At 40.7% G+C, this 27710-nt stretch overlaps 1 long non-coding RNA gene across 1 annotated transcript; it reads right to left on the bottom strand.

The window, feature by feature from the left end:
- Positions 1-559: 559 nt before the first annotated feature.
- On the bottom strand, positions 560-22086 carry LOC139701710 (uncharacterized). The gene is made up of 3 exons (XR_011704241.1): positions 21955-22086; positions 16485-16575; positions 560-1283 (listed from the first exon to the last, which is right to left on the bottom strand). It is a non-coding gene; the product is annotated as an uncharacterized lncRNA (long non-coding RNA).
- Positions 22087-27710: the final 5624 nt, after the last annotated feature.

The raw sequence follows: 27710 nt of genomic DNA, 5'->3' as shown, positions 1-27710 counted from the left end.
GACTTGATTGTCTTGAGAAGTAGCTTTTGTCACTGGAGGCCGGCAACAGAAGAGGCTGGAGGAGTTTGTGCCCAGGGTCTCCAGACTGTGCTGGAGGAGCTTCAGGTGAATGACAGGGTGAAACCCCTGTGGTGACAATCTCTGTGGGACCAATCTCTGCTAGTGACCCAGCAGTTTCTTGAGAGCAGTGTGCAGCACCTCTAGGAGGCTGTGTGATTAAAGTGAGTCAAGGCTACACTGTGGTGTGGCCCTGGAATAAGCCGTCTGGAGAGAATCGCAAGTGCTGAAGGTCTGGGGCTCCTCAACTTCCTGAAGCTGCCTGAGGCCTCCCTCTGCCCTCAGGACCCAGCCTGAGTGACTGCCCTCTGCCACCTCTGAGCACACATCAGGCACAGGGGTATCCACGGGCACTCACTGGAGTTTTCTTTCCACATGCGTTAAATATTAACTCGTGTTTTGGTTTAGTTTTCTGCTTACTGAGATGGGGCGTGCTCAGAGGAAATCAGCCATTCTCCCTGGGTCAAGGCGCACAGACTTCATCGACACAGGAAGGGCTCACTTTTATTTTACTTTGTTTTTTGACCCCTTACCCTATCCCAAATCTCATTTTCCTCACCCTACCACAGGATTTATTCCTGTGATATTTTTTTTTGTTTCGATTTTTTTCTATGTCTTCCTTGATTATATTTCTATTTGCAATTTTGGTATTATGTGTGTGCTTTTAAACATATATGCAGGGGCTGGGGTTGTGGCTTAGTGATAGAGTGCTTGCTTAGATTGTGTAAGGCTCTGGATTTGATCCTCAGTACCACAGAAAAATAAATAAAATAAAGGTATTGTGTCCATCTGCAAACTAAACAAATATTTTAAAAAATATATATGCATGGCCTGTTGGTATACATCTCTTACTGCTTCTCACCTTTTCCCAGCCCAGGTGATGCTTTTGAGATTGCTCCAGACTGATATAAGTAGATGTGGGCCTGAGCATTCCTTTATCTGCCTAACGTTTTTCATTATTTGTATGTAACACATTTTATTTATCTACTTTCCCATTTGCAAGCTTTTAGGTGTTTCCAAATCTTCTGTATTACAAACATTTCTACAATGAACAGAGCTTTACACATCTTGTTGGAGACATGGGAAGGAGTTTCTTGGGTTCAGCATCCAGGATGTCATGGCTGGGTGGGAAGTATTGGTTCAGTCCATGTTAGACAGGAGATGTTCCCAAAAGCTCATGTGTGAGACTGTTTTAGTCAGCTTGTTCATTGCTGTAACCAAAAGACCTGAAAGAACAATTTTAGAAGAGGAAAAGTTTATTTTGAGGCTCACAACTTCAGGGGTCTCAGTCCACAGACAGCTGGCTGCATTTCTTAGGGCTCGAGGTAAGGGAGAACATCACAGCAAAAGAGAGGAAAGCAGCTCAGGACATGAGAAGCAGAGAGAGGGAGACTAAATTTAGCTCACAAAATACATAACCCCAGAGATACGCCTTCATGACCCTCCTGCTCCAGCCACACTCTACCTGACTACAGTCACCAGTTAATCCCTATCAGGAGATTAACACTGATTAGGTTAAGGCTCTTATAATCCAATCATTTCACCTCTAAACCTTATTGCATTGTCTCACACATGAGCTTCTGGGGGAACGCCTAATATCTAAACCGTAACAGAGAATCCAAGAAATTTCAGAGGTGAATCGATCAAGTTATAAGAGCCTTAACCTAATCGGTGCATTAATTCACTTGAATGGATTACCTGGGTAGTAACTGTAGGCATGTAGAGTGTGGCTAGAGGGTCACTGGGATGTGCCTATAGTTTGTCCCCGGTGGGTAGGGAGTGCTCTCTCTCTCTCTCTCTCTCTCTCTCTCTCTGCTTCCTGATGCCCTGACTCCAGATTCTTTCCTTTGCCATACCCTTTCACCATGATGTTCTGCTTCATCTTGGGCACAGGGTAATGAAGTTGGTCATCTATGGACTGAGATCTCTGAAACTATGAGCCCCAAATAAACTTTTCCTTCTCTAAAATTGTTCTCATTGGGTCTTTGGTCACAGTAATGAAAAGCTGACCCAACAGTCCACCCAACGCATCACACTGCTTCCCAGGGAGCTTACACCAGGTGATGTTCCCAGCTTCTGATTTCCATTCACCTTAGCAGCACTTGAAACTCAACTCTTAATATTTGCCAGTATGATGGGTGTAAGACCTGGATCCACATCTTCACCAAATGCTTCCCAGTTTTCTTTTTCATTCCCATCTGTTGGTTTCCCTATTTAAGGGTCAGCGTGTTCTGTTCTCACTGCCCGGAAAAGTGATATGATGACAGAGAGCGGGAGGCAGAGAAAGAAGTGGTTTTTTCCAGCTATTGAGTTTCAAAATCCTGGACTCTTGGGGGATCAAAAAAAGGATTCATGGCACAGAAAAAAAGGACCTGGGGGAAGAACATCATGAAAAAGGAAGAAAGAGGAAGCAGCTGGCTTTGCCCCACTTGAACAGTGATGCTGGTCTGGGTGAGAAGAACATGAGAGGGGAAGTATGGGAAGTGCCCGGTAGAGGGCAGCCTGGAGTACTGGGGCTGATGGACATCTGTGCAGGTGTGCAGGCAGGATATGGCCAGGCCAGTGCAACCCGAGTGGCAGGAACGATGGCTGCCTGCACAGTGCCAGCATGGAAACACTCCCGCTGTTGTTGCAATGTGGGAGTCTGGCCTGGTGACACCAGAGCTTTCCATGAGAATCCAAACTCAGAATTGTTATAGGAAAACTCTCTCTTTTTTTTTTTTTTTGGTATTGGAGACTGAACCCAGGAGCGCTTAACCACTGAGCTACAACCCCCCTTTTTATTTTTTATTTTGACACAGGGTCTCACTAAATTGCTTAGGACCTCTCTAAATTGTTCAAGCTGGCCTTGGACTTGCAATCCTCTTACCTTAGCCTCCCAAGCTACTAGGATTACAGGCCACCAAACCCAGCTGGAAGTTCTTCTTTAAAAAATATTATTACAGGGCTGGGGATGTAGCTCAGTGGTAGAATACTTACCTAGCATTTGTGAGGCCCTAGGTTTCTCCCCAGTACCATCACACACACACACCACACACACACACACACACACACACACACACGTTCTTTTTAATGCTATGGAAAACTTTAAACATATTTAACAATAAACAAAAGACCATAGTAAACCCCACCCACCACCAAATTTCAACAATGATTATTGATCATGAGTTTTGTTTCATCCATAACTTCACTACTTTCCCCATCCTGAATTATTTTAAAGTAAATCCCTAATCCATCCTTTTCTTTATAAAGACAGGACTCTTGTTTCTAACCATGGCACAGTATCATAGCTTAAAAAACCCCAATAATTTCTTAACATCAAATGTCCCATCAGTGTTAAAATTTATAGTTTTCTCATAAAATATTTATTTAATGTAATTTATTACTTATTTATTTATGCTGGGAATCCAAGCCAAGACTTGTGCTGCCTAAGGACACGATCTACCTGTGAGGTCTGCTTCCAGCCCTAATTTGATTTTTTATGGTTTGTCCAATCCAAACAAGGTCTGTGAGTTGAGTGATTGACATATTTTCAAGTCTCCTTTAATCCACTGTTTTATTCCCCTCATCTTTTCCCCTTTGCAGTGTATTTGTTAAAGAGCCAACTCCCTTGTCTTACAAAGTTCCCAGCGTCTGGATTTGCTGGTGTCCTTTAACATGCTCTTGTCTTCTGCGTGTTCTGAAACTGGGTATTTGTATCTAAAAAGCTAAAGATCTCATTTTTTAAAATGTTCACAATCTTTTCACAAGAAGGCTTAAATGCTGTCTGAGCCAAATGAAATTCCTCCTGAACTGGATTAGACCTGCATGCTATTTGCTATCCCTAGCTTAGGTGTTACAGGATCCTGGGGAAAGAAAAAAAAAAAAAAGGATTTGGGGCCATGTGCCCTGTGCTGAGCCCCAGGGAGAGTAAAATCCCCAATGGACGTGTGGGGTCTAGTCTGTGTGGGATATATCACTTCTTACTCTTTAGAGAGGTGGAAAGACCCCAGAGAGAGGAGGGGGTCACAGCCTTCCCAGAACTTTCAACTTCTTTCTGAGAGGGGAAAAGGAGTTTTGCAAGTAATATTCTAAAGAATTTTTTTAAAAGAATCATACAATGGAAGAGACATATTTAATAATAAAATGAGAAGAATATTGAATTAATATGACCTCCAAATTTATACCTGAAGCAAAAATGGTGGGGACATAGGTGTGATTCAGCAATAGAGCAAATGTGAAGCCTTGGGTTCGATCCCTAGCGCTTCCCCTTCAAAAAAGAAAAATTAGTATAAACACAAGGAAATTTCATTTTAGAAAACAATTACAGTAAGAAATTTAATGTCTCATTTCAATTAGGTGTCAATTCAGTTGCATAATAATAGAAACCCAAATATGGCAGCTTCATCAAATGGGGCTTTTCCAGAGTAACAATAACTTTGGTAGAAGTCCTGCAGACTCCTAACTGTATGCTCTATTATAATGTGCTGTTCTTGACCTCATTATATAAAATAGCTGCTGTCTCCAGATACTCAGTCTGCATTCCAGGCAGAAGGGGAAAGATTGAAAGAAGTCATGCCAGCTAATTAGTCTCTCTAAATAGGAAAACAATAGTTTTCCTGGAAATGCCATCCAATATTCTCTTTTAGATCTCATCAGGCATCAACTAGGTTTCATGGCCTTTTCTGTTTGCAAATGAGGTAAATGGTTTTTTTTATCTGGTGCATAGTCATCTTGAAGAAAATCAGAGTTGTTTTAGTAAGAAAAATATAGAGGCTGCATATGATCTATTAAGTAGTAGCATCTGCCCCACACCTACCAGTAAATCAATATTATGGGCTGGATGTTTTCGTCCCCATTCCATTTTTGTTTCATATATTGAAGTTATAACCTCCAATATAATGGTATTTGGAAGTAGGACCTTGGGAAATTTCCAAATTTCCATCAGTTCATGTGGGTATCTCATGATGGGAATGGAGCCTTATAAAAAGAGGAAGAGAAAGAGCCGTCTTTCAAGTGGCCCTCATACCCTGGACCCAATGGCATTTTGATCTTGGACTTCGCAGCCTGAAGAAAGGAATAAATATCCGTCTGTAAGAAATAAATGTCTGTTGTTTCAGCCACCCAGTCTATGGCATTTTGTTATAGCAGCCTGAGCTAAGACAAGCAGCAAAATACAAACAAGGAAAAGGAGTAGAATGGCGACATTAAGAGTAAGAAAGGAAAAAAAATCCAGAATATACTCCAGCTCCATTGCCTGATTACTGGCAAAGCTCATCCAGCCCTCCAAACCTTAGATGTGCCAAGTATGTAACAGGGGGCAATGGCAACGCAGACCTTGGGGATTGTTGGAGAGGTCGTCTGGATGACCTCTGTCCACTGCTTTCTGCCTGGCAGAAGAAAAAAAAAATGAGATAAGAAGTACCAGGACGATGGGTAGCGGCCAATACAGTCTTAAATAGAGCAGTCACAGTGGCCCTTTCTGAAAAGGCAATATATAAGCAATATATTCAGGAGGAATTTTTCTTACATAAATTAAATTACTAAAATCAGAGTTCAAGCTCAGCCAGCAGTAGCGGTTACCCTTGTTCACTCGGGCCACTATCACTACCAAGAGGTGTTCCTGCTCTGCTTAAAATGAATTCAGACTTCACTTTCTAAACCCCTACATTCTAAGTCAGTAAATATTTATGAAGGCCCAGAGTGTAGCAAGAATTAGGAACGTCCTGGTAGCCCAGGCAGGGTTTCCTTGTTGGGGAACATGACGGAGACCACCGGTGGTCTGCCCACTGTCTATCTAGTTTCCTCTTCTTGCTTAGTAACAGAGCTCTGATTCTGCTCATGGTGGTAACCTTTCCCAGCTTTCCCTACAGTTAGGACTGGTCATGTGACTTGACCATGAGTTGGCAATGTGGTATTTCCAGGAGGACAGGAGTCGATTCTGCTAGAAGGTGAGTTTTCTGGTCCTTTCCACCTTTCCCTTCCTGTCCCAGGAGTGTAGAGGTGGTGAGATTGGCAGAAGGGACAGAGGGAAGGACCCTGGGGTCGACTCTGGTTCTGTGAGCCACCATTCCAGCCCTGGACAGCCTTTCTCCAGATGTCTTGTACATGAAAGAAGAACACTAAGATATTGAAGCAAATATTATTAAATTAATAATATACTGTTGTATATTGCCAACACAAATCCTACCTGATACAGAGATTATTTTTTTAAGGATATTCATACCTCTCTTTTTATCCCTGTTTGATTTCTCTGCTTGTTTCTATTGCCGAAAGCTCATGCCATGCCATGCCAATCCAATAACAAGGACAGAGTTTTGAAAAAAAGGAAAAAGAAGGCTTATTGCTTTGATACAAAGGAGAGACACAGGGGACTCCTGTCTCAGAGGCTGTGATTCTGCCCATCAGAAGGAACAGGGGGCTTTTAAAGAGGTGATTCAGAGAAAATTAGATTAGGGAGGAGAGATCAGGAAGGAGAAGATCAGAAAGAAAGGTTAGAGAAAGATCAGAGAAGATCAGGGAAAAGGCTAGGGAAAAAAAGATCCGGGAAGAGAAGGTCAGGAAGGAGAAAGTTAGGGAAAAGAAGATGAGGGAGAAGAAGGATGGGAAAAAGAAAAAAAAATGTATGTTTCAAAGCCACAAGGGATATAGTCAAAGCATCAAGTGAACCCCTGTTACATTTCCTCTTGGTCTGTCTTGCCACTATTGAAAACCAAAATCCATTAGTAAATTAATTATAATGGGTATACTTGGTTTTGTTTTTTAAGACAAAATCCAGAAAACAGGCAACTATTTTGATAAAAATCAAACAGAAGGACAAAAAGATTTCCTAAATCATTAGTGACCTCTGAGGGTCCCTCTCACCCGCTCAATCCAGTTACTCCACAGCGGGGAGACCACTGCCCCCTCAGTTCTGAGGCTTGCTGCAAGAGGGTTCTTGGGGGATCCCAGGAGGTTCCTGTCTCTGTCAAACATCTCTGTTTTCCTTAATGCACACTGACTTCTATTGCAGGCTCCCATTCCACCAGGTGTCCTGAGCGCCCTCCTGATCTCTCAGGTCCTGCTTCCTTTCTGAACACTTCTTGCTGAATAACTTTCCAAACTTTCTCCTCAATTGAGTTATAAGCTTTAATATTAAAGTTTAGACTTTCATATTGTAAAAGTTTAGAGTTTTATATTTTATAATATAAATAATCTACTTTTCATTTATATGTTCAAATGTTATTAATACAAACTTTTGTGTTTTATCAAATAGGACTTCCTCAGGGAAATAATTTTATATGTGTGTGTGTGTGTATCTGTGGGAAGCCATCCTGACACGTGACTGGGCGACTCCCGTTAAGGGTCTGAGGCTTCTGGCTGTGTCGGAATTTTCCCGGCCCTTTCCTGATGAGAGAACCCGTCCGTGTGGGGGTGTGACTGACCACTGACCCCGGGGGCCCAATCACTGACCCTGACCTTGGAGTGCAGTCCCCCCTCAACCTTCATTGGATGGAATTATCCCCTGAATTTCTTGTTCCCCAATAAAAGGCTACTCCCTGGCGTGTTCACTCTCTCTCTCTCCTGCTAGCCCTGAGTAATCCTTGCTGCCCTGCTGGGCGGTTAGAGGTTGGAGCCAGAGAGGGGAGCCGTCTCGGACCTGGCAATAGAAATAAGGTAACTGAGTCTGTGTGTTTTATTTCGATCTCTTCTAACTAACTTTATGCCTAGAACCTCATTAATGAAACCATTGCGCAGGCCGCATGGTAGATGTATCCTTTCTCAATTCATATTTTATTGAATTATATATTTCCTGTCCAATTCTTAGCTTTTGGTTATTAAGCTCATTGAAATTATTTTTTTCACTTTCAAAAGTATCTCCTTCTGCTCCTTTGCCTTAATTTTCTTCTTCCTCTTTACTTTGGGTGGTCTTCTCATTCCTTTCCTCATATCTTAAGTTGAATTCTTTATAAAATGTTTTCTTTTTATCAACCACCAAAAAAGAAAAAAAAAATTTTTTTGAGCCATAAAGTTTCCTAAAAGTACTGCTTTGAACACATTCCACAGAGATTAGCATGGCAGGCTGAACCATCATTGTTTTCTGAATAAACTCCTTTTGTGTTCTTGATTTCCTTTCCAAGTCAATTGTTGATTCAATAAGTATTTTTAAGTTTCCAAGTAGCTGGTTTATTTTTGTTTGGGTTGTTACTTTATTTTTCATCTTATTTTGGCCAGAGAGCATAACACACATCGTTTCTGTTCTTTTGGAGCCAGTCGAAGGTATGTTTGTGATCTAGTATGTGATCTATGAGACTGTATGCAGACTTGCCAAGAACAGATGAAAATTATACATAGTACAGGATGGCACTAATTTTATCTCTCAGATACTTTTTCTCCAGGGCGAGGACAGGTGTCGGGGCTGAAGTAAGGGTTGTGGAGTGTCTGTGAGTACAGCTAGTGGGGGGCCTGAGCTGGGAGGGGCACCTCTCACAGCCTGGGAGTGCCTGGCTGAAGCAGGGTAGTTCAGAGAGTAGCTGGTGTGAGTGGCTAGAGAGATGGGGAACGAGTTAGGAAGTGCTACTTGGGGAAGGCTCTCTAGGGATGGATTCTGAAGTGGAGGTAGAAGGCTCTGCCAAAGGTCAAATGTATTTGTTGGCCCATTTTGTAAGATAGTCAGAGAGGAATCAATGAACACAATAAGTCTTTACTAAAATGTATTGGCCTTAGAGAACTCATGCTGTTCTGTTTTTTCTGAGCCTTGAAAATGTGCCCTGTTGCGTAGGTCATTATGCACAAATAAAGAATACTCCAGGGCACACTTTCTCCATCGGGGTATCTCCCCCAAGCATCAGATTTGACTCTTGTAGGGGTTAAAGAAAACCTTATTCTTTGCATGTAGAAAGTGTAACTCTACCTGTAGTAGAATTATGGTATATCTGTGGTATGAAAATTAAATGGGGGTGGCAATTAAGGAAAAAAAAAAGGTCTAAAAAGATTCCTTAGGGAGGCAATAATGAGAAAAAGATTGAAAATCATTGTTCTAGAAAAACCTTACCTAGTCCTATAAAGCACCCATAGATCTTGCATTAAAGCATACATAGAATGGATTTCATTAATATATTGTGGGAAACCTTATGCCATGAACAGAGAGGCTTTATCCCAAGAATAACTGTAAGGTTTGACCCAAAGATAACCATTAATAATAATAAAATATCACCCTTGCACCAGATTAAATCATGAACATGTGATTTCAACAGATGCTGGAAAGTCATTTCTCATTTTTTTTTAAAAAAAGAGGAATAGAAATATATTACCGTAACAAAATATGCAGCTATTTAAAACAGTCCTGGCTTTATCTTTATACAAAGCAGACCGTTGTTACTAAAAATAGGAACAAAACAGGAAGATCTGCCAGGCCCACCTTCACCCCAGCCTCCTGAAACAATCATCTGCCTCCAGCCAGGAGGTCCCATGCTGCAAGCAGGTCTGCAAATGGTCTTCTACTGTCCTTTGTCTGGAGTAGCTAGAGGTCTTTGTCAACCTCTGCACCAGGGGCACCTCCTGAATGGCAGTTTCCTGGGTCCCTGGCACCTGGCACCTATTGTTTCTGTCATGCTGCTCTAACAAAATGCCATAAACTGTGTGACTGAGACGACAGACATTTATCTCTCACAGTCTGGATGTGGGAGGTCCAAGATCAAGATGCTGATAGATGCAGTGTTTGGAGAGGGACTTCTTCCAGGTCAGAGACTGTTTACTTCCTGTGGCATCCAAAAGAGTAAGACAGCCATGTGGGGACCCTTTTAGAGGAACACTAATTCTGTTCACCACGGCTCCACCCTCATAAACTAATTACCTCCAAAGACCTCACCCCCTAATACCATCACATGGGGGTTAGGATTTCAACCTAGGAATCCAAGGGAGGGTCACAAACATGCAGTCCATTGAACTCTTCCTTCTGGATCCTTCTGGAATCCTTGGGAAGCTTGATTTCTCCTGCTGCACGCAAACCTGTCTCATCATTCTAGACTCTGTTTCCAGCCTTACTTGGCTTGGCACACCCTCAGTCCACTTTACTCAGAGGGTGAAAGGGAGTGAACCAGAATGAACGATCCTTGAGAATGGTGTCTGACTATGGTCTCAGAGGGAGCAAGAAATCTACAAAAATGAGTGTGCTAAACCCAAGTCCTGATCAGAGTGGTGGAGAGGTGGAGAACAGAATGTGGCCAGGGGACAGGAGAAGGCAGATCTTGCCCACCTGCTTCTGATGTTGGAGATGGAGTCTTGCCTCCCATGATATGTAGAGATGCCCTCATAGCAAGAAAAATATTGGGATGCCGGGCAGACAGAAAGGCCAATATCACTGCAAAGCTCTTGGCCACATTCTGTACACCAGTGGTCCTCAAAGTGTAGAATACCAGCCTCAGCATCTCCAGAGCACATTAGAAATGCAAATTCTTGTCCCTACCCAACATTGACTGAATCAAAAATTCTAGGAGTGGGGTACAGCAAACTCTTCAACAAGTGTTCCAGGGGGTTTCTTTTTTGCCCCCCAGCCCCTTTTTTAAACCACTCCATTGAGGTATAGTTCACATACAATAAATAGAGCACAAGTTGGTGAGTTTTGACCTATGTATACATATCTCTGAAACTACTACCACCTTCAAGATAACGCACATACACGTTCATCACCCTCAACTTTCTTCTTGCCCCTTTGTGATTCCTCCTACTCCTTCCCGCCAATACACACTGCCAATGTCACCAGGCAACCACTGATTTGTCACTATGGATCAGTTTGCAATTTTTCTTACTTTACATAAGAGGAATCATACAGTGCACACTCTTCTTTGTGTTGTTTCTTTCGGTCAGAATAATAAATTTGACATTCATCAATATTGCTGTAACATTCCTTTTTAAAGATGAGTACTGTTTCATAATATAGATATAGATATTTATTTATTAACCTATTTATGGACATTTGGGTTGTTTCCCATTTGGGGCTATTATAAAGTTGCTATGAATAGTCATGTACAAGTCTTTGTGTAGACGTATGTTTTCATTTCTGTTGGATAAATATTTAGAAGTGGAATGACTAGATCATGTGGTAGGTGTGAGTTTATCTTTAAATTTGGGCCAAACTATTTTCTAAAGCAGTTGCTCTGTTTTGCATTCCTTGCAGAACGTCCTTGTTAATACTCAGTCTTTTAACATCTTAGCTCTTCTAATAGATGTGTAAATGGGATCTGTGATTTTTATTTGCATTTTCCTAATGCCTAATGATTTTGAGCATCTCTTCATGTGCTTATTTGTCATCTGCACATTTTCTTTGGTACATTATCTGTTCAAATATTTTCCTGTTTTAAATTGAGTGCTTATCATATTATTGAGTTGTAAGAACTTCTCATATATTCTAGATATACATTTGTTTGTCAGATATATATTTTGCAAATATTTTCTTCTAGTCTTTGGCTTATCTTTTTATTTTTGTAAAATTGGGGCTTTTGAAGTGCAAAAGTCTTAAATTTTGATGAAGTCCAATTTACTGGTTTTATCTCTTATAATTTATGCCTTTTGTGTCATATTAAGAAATTTTGTTAAACCTAAAGCTACGGATTTTCTACTACAATTTCTTCTAGACGTTTTAGCTCTTAAATTTAGATATATTATCCATTTAAAATTAAATTTTTAAAAACTTTATTTTGAAATAAATTTGGACTTACAGAAAAGCTACAAAAATAGTACAGACAGTTCACACATACCTTTCACCCAGGTTCCCCCCATGTTAACAACATAATCATAGTACAATTATCAAAACTGGGAAATTAGCATTTATTAATAAGCTATAGACTATATTTAAATCTCACTGATATTTTCCTTATTGTGCTTTTCCTGTTCTGGGATCCAGTCCAGGATCCCACACTGCATATATAATTTCCTTTGTCTCCCCTAGTCTTTGACAGGTTCTTAATTTGTCATGTGTTTCCTCTTAGTTTTATATATGGTGTGAGGTAAGGATCAAGAGTTGATATGGTGTTTTTTGTTTGTTTTGTTTTGTTTTGCATATGGCTCTCTAATTGGTTCAGCATTTGTTGAAAAGACTATCCTTTCCCTAGTTGAATTGCTCCAATAACTTTGCCAAACATCAGTTGAGCATATTTGGATGAATCTCCTTATACACTCTATTCCACTGAGATATCTATGTACCTATTGTACACAGAATTGTCTTGCCTTTTTAGTTTCCCCCACCCCTCTGGTACTGGGAATTAAATCTAGGAGCATCTTGCCACGGAACTACGCCCCAAATTCTTTTGCATATAAAGGTTGGGTTGTGGGATATAGCTCAGTAGTACAGCATTTGCCTAGCACGTATGAAATGGGTACTAGTGTTTGATCCCAGTACCACCAAAAATAAATAAGTAAAGGAAAATAAATAAATCCAAATGATTAGGTTATACATCATATGAATTAAAACAGTTGCATAAGGTAGAAGAATAGAGGATACAGTGTATATTCAAAACACAATATAATTCCTTTGAACTAATTAGAAATATTAATTAGAATAAGATCCCACTATAATTAGAAATTTTAATTAGAATTAGGTCCCATTCACACTAGTCTTCAAAAAATTACTGAATGAGAATTTCAGTTATACTCAGTGATCTAATTTATGTTTATAAAAATGTATGTTTCTGTGTGTTTACAATTATGTATGGAAATGAACAGAAAATATTCTGGAAGTCTGAGACAGGTGCTTTTGCAGGAGAGGGGAAAAGGATGGAAGGAGGATGAAGGAGGGTTTGTCTGTGTCCTTTGAATTTCTTTCAGTGACAAGGTCCTAATGCAGTACTTATATAAAACAAAACTTGACAAAACAGCAAATATATCCCACTTGGTCCAATTACAGATATTACTTGTGTATGTATAGAAAATGTCTCAAAAGATGATCACACAACTTTAATAGCATTTATGTATAGAGGGATTTCAGATGATTTTCACTGTCATTCTTTTTTTAGTGTTGTTCAATGTTTTCTAGTGAACATTTTTTGAGCATTGTTATTTTTATAATAAAAAAGTAAAAATACATCCTTATTTTGAACAGAAACAGAATGGAGGGAATGCTGTTCATGACGTGAACAGGACACTTTTAAGTCTAAGTTAGGAGAAATAGAATATTAAGAAATGGAAAAAATAGATCGTGTTCCTATTTATACTTTGTAGTATTATTCACATAATAAAGATAAATCTTCCCAGGCTATAAATAGCTTACTATAATACCAATTAACTTTTCAAAAGAAGAAACTTCCCATTAAAATATTTATTTCCTCCTCCCGTTATGAAAACCTCTGGTCATAGTCAAACAAATGAAAAAAAAATGTAGAGGGAGGGAGCCCTCCATTTTCCACAGGACAAGGAACTTCCACAGCACCAAACCAGAGCCCATGAAACAAACCTGCTGTTTACATGGGATGAGAACTGGAATAGGAAAGGGAGGTGCCAGGTACACCCAGGGTGGGACCAGGTCTCTGTAAAATTCTATGGTGGAAGCCTGGTTGATGGTGCTTTGACTTCATGTAGAAGACATGGTAGCAAAGGCTGGCTTCCAGAGACTGGGGCATGTGGGGGCAGAGGTCCTGTAGAGAGCAGCCAGTTCTAGAGTGGCAGAGAAGATGGGCTACATGTGGGGATGGTAAGGAAAGAGGAAGTGGAGACCAAGGGAAAGAGGAAGCAGAGACCACCAGATTGCACCAGGGACCCATGCGTCTCGGCCACATGGACTTCCTGAACACCATCAGAGAGATGATCCCCAAGAAAAAGAAAACAACTGAAAGGGTGTTTGAGACAAAAAACCACCACCAGCAACAACAACAACAAACAAACAAACAAAACTATTATATCTGAAGGATCTTAGTTTTCTCCAATCCCCAACTTCCTTCTGCTTTCTTCATACTGTTATTCCATCAGTAGTAGACCCCATTCAAAGATAAGTAATAATCAAAAGGGGATTTATGCCTAGAAATTGCCGAGAAAGAAAATATACACAAAAGGCTGATTAAAAAACACACACACACACACACACACACACACACACTAAAAGGGAGTTACCTAATGAAACAGAAAAGATGTTCAGATAAATTCTCTGTATTCTCAAAGAAAATTCAGACAATACCATTTCTATAAAATGATTCCAAAGGAAACACCTAAAAGTCCAAAGAGCTGAGCCAGGTACAGTGACATATGCCTGTAATTCCAGCAACTCGGGAGGCTGAGGCAGGAAAATTGCAAGTTTAAAGCCAGTCTCAGTAATTTAGTGAGACCCTCAGCAACTTAGTGAAACCCTATATCAAAATAAAAAAATAAAAAGGACTGGGGTTGTTGTTCAGCAGTAAAGCACTCCAGGGTTCAATCCCCAATACATGCCCCCACCCCCAAAAATGGTTTTTTTCCCTTCAACAAAGAGGTTACAAAATAGCAGAAAGAGGTAAAAAGTAAACTAGTAGATGCAGGATAAAAATGGAAGAGTAAACCATGATAGAGATGGGATCTATGTTAGAAGCAACAGAACATAAGATAAAAATAACTAGTTCAGCACATGGGGGACAGACTCCTGGAAATCACACAAAATGAGACGAACAACAAACCCTACAACTTGCTAATGATTATGGAGAAAATTAATATTGTTAAAGAAAACCAAGAAAAGAGAGGTTGTCGTTTCTGAAGGTGAATAATCACTTTTGAAGAAGGAGGAAAAAAAGGAATTAAATATGATTTTTTTTCAAAGTTAAACAGAGCTTCCTTGAAACAAGGATGATTTAAATCTTCTGATCAAAAGGCTATACATATTCCGAGAAAAGTTGATATAGATTGTTCAACACCAAGATATATCTTACTGAAGTTATGAAACACCAAGGATAAGGAAAAATCTCACATGGGTGTCCAGTTAGGAAACCATGTGCAGAGAGAAGAATCAGAAGACAGAGGACCAACATCTCAAATGTTCTGAAGGAAATAAAACACGACTCAAGGACTTTATATGCACCAATAAAGACAACAGACAGACTGTGAGGATGGCCTTAGCCTAAGCAACTCCATTTTAAATAAACCTGCAGTCTCACCAGGCACCAGCTACAGAGCCCTCCAATATGTCAACAGCCTGATAAAGACACATAACTTTCCACAACCTGATGAGAGTCAGAGTGAAATCACATGTCATTTGCCTTCGCCCTGATAAGAGTCAGAAGTGTAAGATCAGGGAGGAAATCACCAAACCATATGTCCTGAAATGTAAAATGTCACTAAGAAAACTGGTAATAGCTCATAGGGACCCAAAGGGGAGCAGAATTCCAAAATTTAGTATAAAGGTGGAGCAAATGAACAGACATTAGAGCTAGCCAATACTGATGCACACACACTAGAGAGCCTGATGAGGACCTGGACTGACATCCCAACTCTCTTCATCATCTACCTGATCCTCTGCATCATCCGCTCCGCTCTTAAACTCTACAGCAGCCTCCTAACCCTAGTGAGAATGGTGACATCTCCTTACAATTGTCTCCTCAACTGGCTGTCAACTCCACATCAGGAGAAGCCTCCATGAGTTCCTGACCTGATCACTGCGGTCTGAGTGAGTGTGCACTGCTGGACTTAAGGCCTAAGACTTGAGACTAGATCTGGCACTTGAGCTTATCATGCAGAGGGAACGTCTGTAATAGGTCTGTCATGATTAAGTGTATTTGCAGTGCTTAGAGTTGACTTAGAATTGTTTGTTTTGAATTGATTATGTCTATTACCTTGCCCATCATTAAAGATTGTCATTTTCTTGATTAAGAACCTATAGAGTGAAATTCTATTGAGTGATTTGAGTGAATAAAACTTTGAAAAGGGCAGAAGTGCGTGGACATTCTTTATTTCTCCCCTCAACTGCCTAAGTTGTGTCTTTGCCCACCGTGGCACAGACAGTCTCAAACATGTAAAACCTCAGGAAATAAAAGACCCAGGAACTTTCTGGAAAAACATAAATAAAGTGCATCCAACCAAGAGATGTGTCAAAATAAATTCTAGAATGAAGAACCTGGGTCTCTTGGTTTCCTAGGAATGCCATAACAAATACCATAGATCAAATGTGTTAGAACAGCAGAGATTTGTTGCCCCAAGTGATGGAGGCCAGAAGTATGGAAGCAAGGTGTTCAGAGGCAGGCTCCCTCTGAAGGAGCTAGGGAAGGATCCACCCTGCCTTCTCCAGCTACGATAGGCAGGCATATTCCTTGGCTTGGGGAAACTGACTGCTCTTCACTGTATTATCCCTGGTGTCTTTTCGCATCGTCTTTCTTCTGTGCCTGTGTCTAATTTTCCCCTTTTTATAAGGATTAGTCATTTGGATTAGGGCCCACTCTTATGACCTCATTTTAATTTGGTTACCTCCATGAAGATCCTATTTCCAAATAAGGTCACATCTTGAAGATTCAACATACCTTCTCTTGGTGGGGAAGGCACAATTCCATCCATAACACTGGGGTAACACAGGTGTGGTCAGTACTGAGTCCACTAAAGACAGAGCAAAAACTAAACAACAGAAAGATATGGTTAGACAGCAAAATGAAATGAGGTGAACACTGCCAAAGGAATATAATAAAAATCAAGAATAGAGTCAGGCAGTGGGCTGAACTATGTGTGGATAATTCCTCACCTTTCATAATAGAAAGTCAATAGACATTCATTTCAAATTGAAAATGATCTTTTAAAAAAACAACTGTATATTCAGTCTTCTAATGTTTTTCTTAATTCTAGAATAATATCTTTGAGGAACTATTATATCTTGTACTGATGAAGCAACCAATTTAGTAATTCTGAGTGTTTCTTCTGTTTTTCTGATGTTAAATTCAAGTAAAATTATATTTAGTTTTTTAAAAAATCTAAAACAGTATGCAGAATACCATCCTATTTTTAAAATTGTATTTGTTCATCCATCCACTCATTCATCTAGTGAGTCTCAAATCATATTTGATAAATGTGGGGATGGTTATCTCTGGGCAGTGAGGATTTACAGTAAAGGGTCTAAAAAAAACTGATGTACTTTTCTATATAATTTGAATTTTTTACAAGAATATGTGTTATTTTGAACAAAAACAACAAAGTCATTCTTCCGCCTTTCTCCACCAAGCCCCTTCCTGCCAAAAGCTTTTTCTGTAGGCATTGGGGGTGCTGAGAGCCATGAGATCAGTCCATGTCCCAGCCAATGTGATGTTTCTGGGTGTTAAGGGAACTTCCTAAACCTGGGGCTTGCTTCACACTACTGTGGCAGAAAACTCCTTTGTCAGCAGATGCTGCCACATATGTCAAGAACTTTATACAGTCATGCTCAACACCCAGAGAAGCCCCATGACCTCCAAGTTCAGCAAAATGAGTCAGACTTGCCCTCTAATTTCTGAGAGAAGCTAGCATTCACTTTATTGCGACAGCAAAAAAGTCAGTGCTCACATAAACCAATCAGGAAGTTGCCTGTGTTCTGGGGCCCGCTATCAAGAGGGCTGCTCTGTGTGTCCTGAGCTCACAGCCATGTGACCAAGTCCTCCACTCTCCTCGAGGCCCGATTTTTCAACAGGAAAGGCATCTGTACATAATGGTTGTCATCATATTCACAAATTATTGTTCCTCCTCTTCTATCTGGTTGTCCCCTAATGTTTGGCAGGAAATGTATCTTTTATTGCTTTTCTTCCTGTGCTTTCTTGGGAAACCAGGAAACTTCCCCAGCAACAACAAAAATCAAAAAGAAAGTGGAGTCTGTGCCATAGGGCAGGGGATCACATGTCTCCAAGGGACAGACTCAATAGACAGGTTGTCATAGTAACATAGAAACAGAGGCAGGTGGTAAGCCTTCAGTGAATGCTGAGCAACGGGGAACCTAGCAGGAGCCCATAAGGGCAGCACCTGCCAGCTACTGACTGAGACCCTTCTTGGAAAATATTGTCTATGTTTACTATTTGCTTTTTTCTTTTAAACAGAAAGATTACTATTAAACATACATAAAATCATTCATGAAAACATACAGAAAATCAATTCATTTCAAATAACTACAGGTCATAGGTTCTCTGTATTGAGAATCTAAGTTCTATAATTGTTGCAATCTGTCCGTCTCCTCTTTGCTCTCTAGATACTTCTAAGATTGGTGCTAATTATTCAAGGAGTCTGGGTTGTCTCTGAAGTCCCATCTATCTAGACAAAGCAGAAGGGACCATCTTACCACCCACTGCCCTAACCTTTGGATTACTAGTGCTCTCCTTACTCACACTAACTTCTTCACACAAAATAATAAATATAGCTCTAGAGACCTCTGTTTATTAAAAACGTGGTTTCATTCACTCAGTGAAGGTAGATTAGAATCCCTTCTCATCACCACATCCTACCATCTGCCTCTTAGCTCACCACAGAGGCTGATGGCAGTCTCTGCCTTATTCGTGGCTATGACTTTAGCCATCGGTTACATTTCCTGACAGAGCCTCTGTAGCCCAGAGAAGGGTGCTCCTGAACAGAAGTGAGACCATTCTGGAAGCCCCAGAGAGGAAGTTGACTGAGACTTGCAATACTTCCCTGGTTTCGTCAGAAATTATGGCCTCAAGGGATCAAGCAGATGCTGTCTACAGAGAGGAAGTTTGACTGCTCTCCCTGCTGGTCACATCTCCTCAAAGGACTTTCTCTCCCCAGAGAAAAAATGGAGAGATATAGCTATTCTTCCCCTTTGCACCCAATGGTGTCAGCCTGCAGACAATTCTATGTGAAAATGAAGACTAAGAGTCCTCAAGTAGACTCAGCGTGAACTTAAGAGGAATCCCCGAAATGCTTGGATGTGTCCTGAGAACACAAATGGAGCCAACTCATTGAGCTCTGGACTTTGGAGTTTTCATCTTTCAAGAACATACTTCCTTCCTGTATTTCTAGTAACTACTGTTTCTGACTTTTCTGGAAATCCCACCAGGCACCCTGATTCTCTTCTCCATAAGAATTAAGTCACAAAAATAGAACCATGAGAAAAGTTAGCTCGACCTCTTTGCCCTCTGAAATGTGCTGGTAGAAAGAGCCTGGGGCAAGCAGGGAAGGGCAGAGCCTTTCTAGCCATTCTTTCAGCTCAAGGAAAAACAAACTGAAACACAGAATAAAGAATATTTTAAAATAGTTATCCACAGGAAAGGGAGTTTGGAGGGAAAGAGTATATACTGGGACTACTTTAGTATTTGGGAAAGGAGTTTTTAATCTGAGATCCATGAATTGGCTTTGCTAGAATATATGTTTTTGTGTCTGTACATTTTTCTAAGGAAAGGGTCTATATTTTTTTTATAAATTCTAAAAGAAGTCCCTGGCCCATCCCCACCAAAAAGTAAGACTTACTCACTTAGAGGATAACCTAGCTAAACTAGTTATTTATTGCTATGTAGCAAATTACCTCCAAACATCTGGGTAACATAACTAATATTTGTTATCTCACAGTTCATATGGGTCAGGAATTTATGACAATTTAGCTGAGAGATTCTGTTCCATCATGGTCTTTTATGAGGTTGTTGTCAAGAAGTCAATAAAGGTTGCCATTATCTGCAGACTTAACTGGGCTAAAGAATGGTTATCCAAGATTATTGTCTCACATGGCTATTGGCAGGAGGCCTCAGTTTCTTGGCATATGGATCTCTCCACGGATCTGCTTGAGCATCCTCACAACATGGCAACTGGCTTCCCCCAGAGTGAGTGACCAAGAGAGAAAGCAAGAAGGAAATCAAAAATGCCTTTTATGACTATATCAGAAGTCATACATTGTCCTTCTATCACATGCTAGCCTATAAAAACACAGTCCACTCTCAAGGGGAGAAAATTAGGCTCCACTTTTTGAAGGGAGAAATATCAAAGAATTTGTGAAATATTTTGAAATTACCAACTAATAAATAGGCCTTACTTTATAGTCTTGATGAGAAGCAAATTTCTCTCCCTCTGTTCATTCCTCCCCTTTCTTCCACCAGATCATTTTTCAGAATTTGGGGCTAACCCAGGGGTGGAGGGCTTCTCTATGATCTTGAAACTACTAAATTTTGGTTTCAAATTTTTCATAGGGATAATAATAACACCTACTTCATAGAATTGTTGTATGAGGATTAAATGAAATTCTAGGTTAATAACTGCTAAAAAAAATGTTAGCTGTAACAATGGTAAGCCCCACCCCCATGCTAATCTAGAGATTTCCAGTTCTATTTAATAGAATCATACATTTATGGATTATAAATCTTCAAAGAAGGGTTAGAATTATTTATGGAGGGCTGGGGATGTGGTTCAGTGGTAGAGTGCTTACCTAATATGCATGAGGCCCTGGGTTCAATCCCTAGTACTACAAAAAGAAGTGATTATTGATATTTACTTTGTGGAATAAGAGCTACAGGGCAGAGAGATACAAAAGAAGTTAAAAACACACTTGTAGTCCATAGTTCTAAAATCTGATTGAAATTATATATATTAATAAAAGAAAAGGATGTTTTAGAAATGCAGTGACACCATCTCTTTGTTGAACAAGAGAAATTCCCTGCCTTGAGCGTAATTTTGAAGATGAGATTCAGGCCAAAGAACATGAATAAATATTTAATTGAAAAGATATGCTAAAGTTTGAAGGGGAACCATAGAAAGTGTTTCAGGGACCATTTCAAAAAAATAAAAGAGAAAAGAAGAATTTATGAAGTAAATAATTCAGACAAAGAAATAGACTTAAAGAAGATGAAAAAGAACAGATATTTCTCCAATGGAAGAACTAATTTAAACCATGGTGATCCCCAAAGGAGAAATTTTGTCACATTTATCAATCTATTTGTTGGAAAAGAAAGATATTTTGTTAACCCTTACAGCATAAGAACAGTGTCTATTAGGCTTCTATAATCTTAAGACAGTTATAGCTACTGCAGATACGTTTAAAAATTACTAAGAAAACGCTTCTCTATTCAGAGTTTAGGTGAAAATATTAGCTGGCAAACATCCCACAAGTCTGATTCCTTCCTGCTCAGTTGTTTTGCTTGTCCCCTGTGGTAAAAGGAACTCAAAAAAGTTAGATTAATATGACACATGATTGTTTTGGGGACTCCAATTACTAAGCATTCAAATAAGGGGAGATCCTTGCACTAAAATAACCTCTGTTGAGTAACAAGTAGAAGAAAGTAGCATTTCATATGGTTTTATCCCCAAAGGCAATTTTGGCTGCAAAGAAATCATTCATTCTGGGTCAAATCAAAGGTCATGAAAGGGACCCATAAAAACACTTTATTTGTCCTGAAAATTTTGTGAAATTATTGAATTTGATTGCCAGTACTTAAAAATCAGTTGCCATTCCCACAAACATCTGGATTTCTAGCCTCTCATGAAAAAAAAAAAAATTCAATCTGGCAGCTCTAGGTCTGCATTCCTGGCTGAATTGAGGCAGGTAGAATGGAGGAAACATTATATCCAGACAGGCATTTCCTCTCCAGCTTGCTGCAGTCCCCACCATGCCCTATCACTTTCCAACACTAAGGCCCAGTCGTCACACATCATCTCAACTGCACCACTGTATTTCTTAGCATCATGGTTCAGGAGATGGGCCAGGGAAGCAGATAGTTTAGTGTCGAATCTGGTGCATTAACTTTCTACTTATGTGGCTTTGGAAAAGTTGCTTAACTTTTCAGCCTGGGCTTTCTTATCTGCAAATTGACATTAATACTGATTTCCTCCTCATATAGGGTTGCTGTGTAGGTTGCTTTAGACAGCATCAAATAAGTGTCTTGGAGAGAGATGTGGCTCCACCTCATCCTCTTTAATCTTTGGTTACCCACCTGGCCTCCTGAAGGCAATGAGTTTACAGTTTAAATAAATATGTGATTACCATTTTAATGGTTAATAATGGATTATTAACCAAATTGAACATGTCCAGAAGATTTTCCTTACCTTTGAAAATCACTTTATGGGACACTCCTTAGCTATTCTCATCAACAAAGCCTTGAAACATGATCCCAAGAGGATCACAGAACTGCATCTCTGCCCAACGCAGCCCTGGGATCAAATCTTCATCAAAAGACACCACATACTCCTAACAAAACAAATAGGAGAAGACACTGATGACACTTATAGCAGCAAATAAGTGGTATCCAGAATAACACAAAGAACTTCTAGAAGAAGTTAAGAAATAAACAACCAGTTCATAGAAAAAGAGGCAAAGAGATGACCATATGATTCACAGAGGAAGGAATGGAAATAATCAATAAATGCATTTTCAGATGCTCAGTACCCTAGTAATCTAGAAAATAAAGGTTAATATTAACAAAATTTCTTTTCATACCCATCATATTGGCAAATATCCAGTAGTTTAACAATATCACCTAGTGTTATTTACATCGACCAGTTGAATTTAGATTGACCCATCCTCTCTGAAGAGTGGTTTGGAACTCTCTAGAGAAGCTGTTTATCCAAGGTTTCAGAAATTCCACTCCCAGGAATAAATCCCAGAGAAACCCTTGCAGAAATTCATGAGACAGGTACAAAAACCACTCATGGGCATATTATTTGTAATATCCCCAAACTGATAATAAACTAAATGTTCACTGGCAGAATAAAGTATGACATTCATAACAATGGGGTAACACAGATTCCACAGGCATCAATAAGAATGAGTCTCAGGTTGGGATTGTGGCTCACCAGTAGAGCGCTCATCTAGCATGTGTGAGGCTTTGGGTTCGATCCTCAGCACCACATAAAAATAAATAAATAAAATAAAGGTATTGTGCCCAACTACAACTAAAACATAAATATTTTTTTAAAAGAATGAGTCTCAAAACATCAGACACTACCCACGGTGGCTCACACCTATAATCTCAACAATTTGGGAAGCTAAGGCAGCAGGATCAGAAGTTCAAGGCCAGCCTCAGCAATTTAGTGAGACCCTGTCTCAAAATTAAAAATAAAATAAGGTCCAGGTGTCTAGCTCAGTGGTAAAGTGCCCCCTAAGGTCAATTCCAATCCAAAAATCTCCACCATATTAGGCACAAAAAGCCTAACATATAAGATAGCATGCAAAGCAGTACAAACAGTCTCAACCTAAGAATTTTTTTTTTTAACTTTACAAGGGTGCAAAAGCAGTATGCATTTGGTAGAAACTAATCTTTGAATTTTGAATATGAATCTTTCCCCAGGCTGATGGTAAGTGGCACCACACCCCCTCAAAACTCACTGTGACTGTGAGTCACAGTGCCCTGTCAGCCATTCAATCCCAAGAGTGAGCAACAGAGACTCGAGGGTGAACTGTGTTGCTAACATTTTTTGGACACAAGTTTTCAATAAGTGATATGAAATATTCAACAATTTCTTATCAAATAGACTTTGTGCTAGTTGGTTTTGCCCAACCATATAGGCTAAGGTAAGCCTTCTGAGCATATGTAAGGTAAGTGAGGCTAAGCTATAATATTCAGCATTTTCAACTGGTATTGGGATGTCACCCCATTGTAAGTCAAAGAACATCTGTGTGACATATTGTTGGGGATACATGCATAAAAATGTATGGCAGCCAAGTGTGGCAGCACATGCCTATAATCCGAGTGACTCAGGAGGCTGAGGCGGGGAGATTGCAAATTCAACAAGAGCCTGGGCAATTTAGCAAGGCCCAGTCTCAAAAATTAAGGAAAAAAAATGGAGATGCACTGGGGGTATAGCTCAGTGGTACAGCACCCTGGGTTCAATTCCTAGTATCACTCCCCAAACTGGGCATGGTGGTGCACACCCGTAATTCCAATGGCACAGGAGGCTGAAGGAGGATCACAAGTTCAAAGCCAGCCTCAGCAACAGTGAGGCACTAAGCAACTCAGTGAGACACTGTATCTAAATATAATACAAAATAGGGCTGGGGATGTGGCTCAATGTTTGAGTGTCCCTGGGTTCAATCCAGGGTACCTCCTCAAAAAAAAAAAAAAAGAAACCTAGTACTATCCCTCCAAAAAAACTCATGGGAATAAAAAGAATACCAAAATTAGGATATTGATTAGCTCTACAAAGCAGAGAGGGAAATGAAACCAGAGTTGGGTTTGCAAGGGGCTTGAGCTATATTAGAAATGCTTTATTTCTTGAGTTTGGAAATGATGACCAGTTGTGCATTGTATCTGTCCTTATACCTTTTATATTTATTAAATATGATAAAAACAAATTTAAAAATAGATAACATGTTAGTTTCTAGTTTTCAGTTTTCCTGTTTTATGTCAGTTAATTTAAAAAAAATTTTTTCCAGGTTGTATTAATTTCTTGTAGACATATAGCAAATTATCAAAAAGATAGTGGTACAAAAGAGATTATTATCTTGTAGTTCTGGTCCCCTCCTTCATCTTCAAAACCAACACCACACCATCTTCAAATCTGTCTCTCTATCCGGTTTCTGTCATCACATTTCCCCTGATCAGCGCTGCCTGTCTTCCTTTTATAAGAATCCTTTTGATTGCGGTGGGTTCACCAACATAATCCAGGGTAATCTTCTCACTTCTCAAGATCCTTAACTAATCACATTTGAAAAATCCCTTTGCCAAGTGAGGTCATTAGGATGTAAACAGCTCTGTGGGGCATTTGGCTGCCCATCACAGATGCCTGAAATATTTTGGTATGCCCCAGTGCGGTGCTCTTGTGGCTCTGGGAAAAGCCCCTATCCTGTGTAACTCTTAAAAATTATCTGAGTTGGTGGTGTCCCTGCCTGATAGAGACCCAGATGACCAGAAAGTAGCCAAAAGGCGAACCCCAGAATAACAGCAGAGACTGGAAACTCCACAGCTGGAAAGAGCAGGCGGGACTCAAAAACAGTTAGGTCTTGAAATTTCTTCTGAGCAGCTGGATCAATTTTAACACATAAATCTGGTCACATCGCTCTCCTGGGTAAAACCCCTTCATGACTCCCCCTGGGCTTCAGAATAAGGAACAAAGTCCTTAGTGTGGCTCTAGAAAGTTTCCCAGCCTCTGTCCTATTGAATTCTCTCTCTCTCTCTCTCTTTTTTTTTTTTTTTTTTTTGTGGTACCAGGGATTGAACTCAGGGCCACTCAACCACTGAGCCATATCCTCAGCCCTATTTTGTATTTTATTTAGAGACAGGGTCTCACTGAGTTGCTTAGCACCTTGCTTTTGCTGAGGCTGATTTTGAACTCATGATCCTCTTGCCTCAGCCTCCTGAGTCACTGGGATTATAGGCGTGTGCCACCACACTGGGCCCGTCCTATTGAATTCTTTATCGGAATCATTCTTTATTGGCAGGGGCTGTTCTGCACTTTGCAGGATGTTTAGCAGCATCCCCGAAGCACCCTCCCCTGCCCAAACCCCCAACACACACTTGTGACAACCTTGCCAAAAGTCTCCGGAGGACAGGAAGCCTGTTCTGGGAAGTCCTACAGGATCTGGCCTATTTTCCCACCCTGGAGTCTCTTGTTTAGCCACCTGAGGGACAGCTCAGCTGAATATAGCCCCTCCAGCCTCAAGACTTCTGTGTACAATTCCTCTCCAGGACTGCCCTCCCGATCTCTTGTCATCTGGCAAACTCTTTATGTCTCAGTCAAATGTCTCCTACTCAGGGTCCCTTCCCTGTCCCTTTCTTTAAAGCTGGTTACTATGGGCTGCAGCAGCCCCCACCCCACCCTTCTACCAAGCCCCCCTTCACAGCTGCTTTCTCCATACAATGCCACCTCCAGGAGGGCAGGGACCACAGATATCTCATCCTCTCACAGTGCCCGTGAGTGGCAGCTACTGGGTCTGCATTGTCTCATGACCATCGGACTACTCAGACTACTGTCACCCAGCCCATCACGTCCCACATCCAACACCCAAAATAGGAATCAGAGCATGAAGCCAGATAGTCCCAAAGGAAAGCAAGTAACTTCTACTCCCTGTTGTGTTTGGACTGTGTTGGCCGCATTAAAGTTTAAACAGTAACTTGGGGTGTGATCTGAAAAAGAGTCCAGTGAGCCCAGGATTCCTAAGACTACACATCAGGAATTTGTTGCACTCAGGCGCCTATCAAATTATGCCCTCCCAAGGAAGGGGTCAGCACTCTGAGCTTGGAACCAGCTGCCAGGGCTCTGGGAATGGAAGGGACAGCCCAATGGGGCAAGGGGCGGGGCTGTCACCTGTCAGCTCGGGTGCAACAGACCTCACCCAGTGCTTCCAAACCAGAGACATCTAGACCCTGGCAAGGTTCCCTCTTGCTTTGTTTTTTTGCAGTGTTGGGGACTAAACCCAAGGCCTTGCACATACTAGGCAAATATGTTCTACCACTGAGCTACACCCCCAGTTCCCTCTTCTCCACCCAACCTGGGGTGTCTAAGTGCAAATAAAGGTGAACGCACTACAGAAACTCAGCCCTGAGCTCACCAAATAATAGGTTACTTGATTAAAAAGTCACAGCTGAGACTCTGAAATAGAATCCTCTGCATAACATTGAAAAAACAAAGCCCAGCCTCTGGGTGGTGGCTGCCAGAACTTCCTATGACAGGAAGCCAGGCTTCCTCAGGCTTCCCTGATGTCAGTTGGGGTTCACCTGGCCCCTCCCTGCTCCCCACAACCTCTCCCTGTCTTCTGCTCAGGCCCCTTCCTCAGAGTTGGCTAAGCCACCATTCTGAGTTCAAGTTCCTAACCTCAGTCAACTTGCTGATAAATATATCCTTGTATTATTGACTTAATAAGTTCCTTTAAACATGTATATCTTTCTCCAGAGCAAAAACAGTTATTTTCTGGTTATATAACTAATATATGCTTGTTGTAAAAAGGGCAAGCAACTTAAAAATATAAGGAAGACAAAAATCATCTGAAATCCTATTACCACGGACACATTGGTGACTCTCGATTTCTATCTCTTTATCCAAATGCACATATAATATGATTTTTATGTACACAAGGCAAACTTTTTTGCTCAAATAAATTCAAAAGTAAATACTCTATTAGCATCATTAATATCAAACTCAGTCACAAGAATGATAGGTAACACCCTAAAACACAATGAAAAAACAAGGTGATTAAATATCTAGAAAGACTCCAGAGCCCTCCAAGGCTCCAAAGCCTGAGGCCAGTCCCTAAGGGTTAATAGAGAGGGGGTTAGCAACTGTTGGTGTCGGGTGGGGGGGTGGGGGCGGTGTTATAGATGCTATTAAAAGAAAATTAGAAGAAAAAATTCCTTTACTTTTACTATTATCTGATTCCATGTCTGTGAGTAGCTGAAACATTCTGGGGTGCCCCCAAGCACTTCCCATATTCTACAAGGAACACAGGGGACAGAACCCACAAGTACAGAGGCTGCAGACTCCACTCACAACCACGGAGGGGAGAGGTCCTGTGTGCACCAGCCTTCTGTCCCCCAGAGCCTCAGAAAACTATGAAACTTCTAACAGCATCTCTGAGACATAAGGTCCCAGTCTCTCCAATCCCAGAGGCTTCACTCTGACCATCCCATCTTTCCTCCTTCCATAGCCAGTGGGAGTTTCCAAGGTTTATACTCCTCCTTCTCTGCATCCAGAACCCACATTCCTGGGCAGGAGAACCCAAGTCTCCTATGTGTTGGGGACTGTTTGTTGCAAGAGGACCCTTCCCAGAAGGAGAGAACAAAAGCAGTCCTGTGATAGGGTGAGGCAAAATTGAAGAAGGTGCCCACCCTTAGCTGTTAACCATGAACTTTCGTGACCCTGCCTATGGG

Source organism: Marmota flaviventris, chromosome 14 (assembly GCF_047511675.1).
Source record: "Marmota flaviventris isolate mMarFla1 chromosome 14, mMarFla1.hap1, whole genome shotgun sequence".
NCBI classification, from domain to species: Eukaryota; Metazoa; Chordata; class Mammalia; order Rodentia; family Sciuridae; genus Marmota; species Marmota flaviventris.
This window is presented reverse-complemented; position numbering and strand designations above follow the sequence as displayed.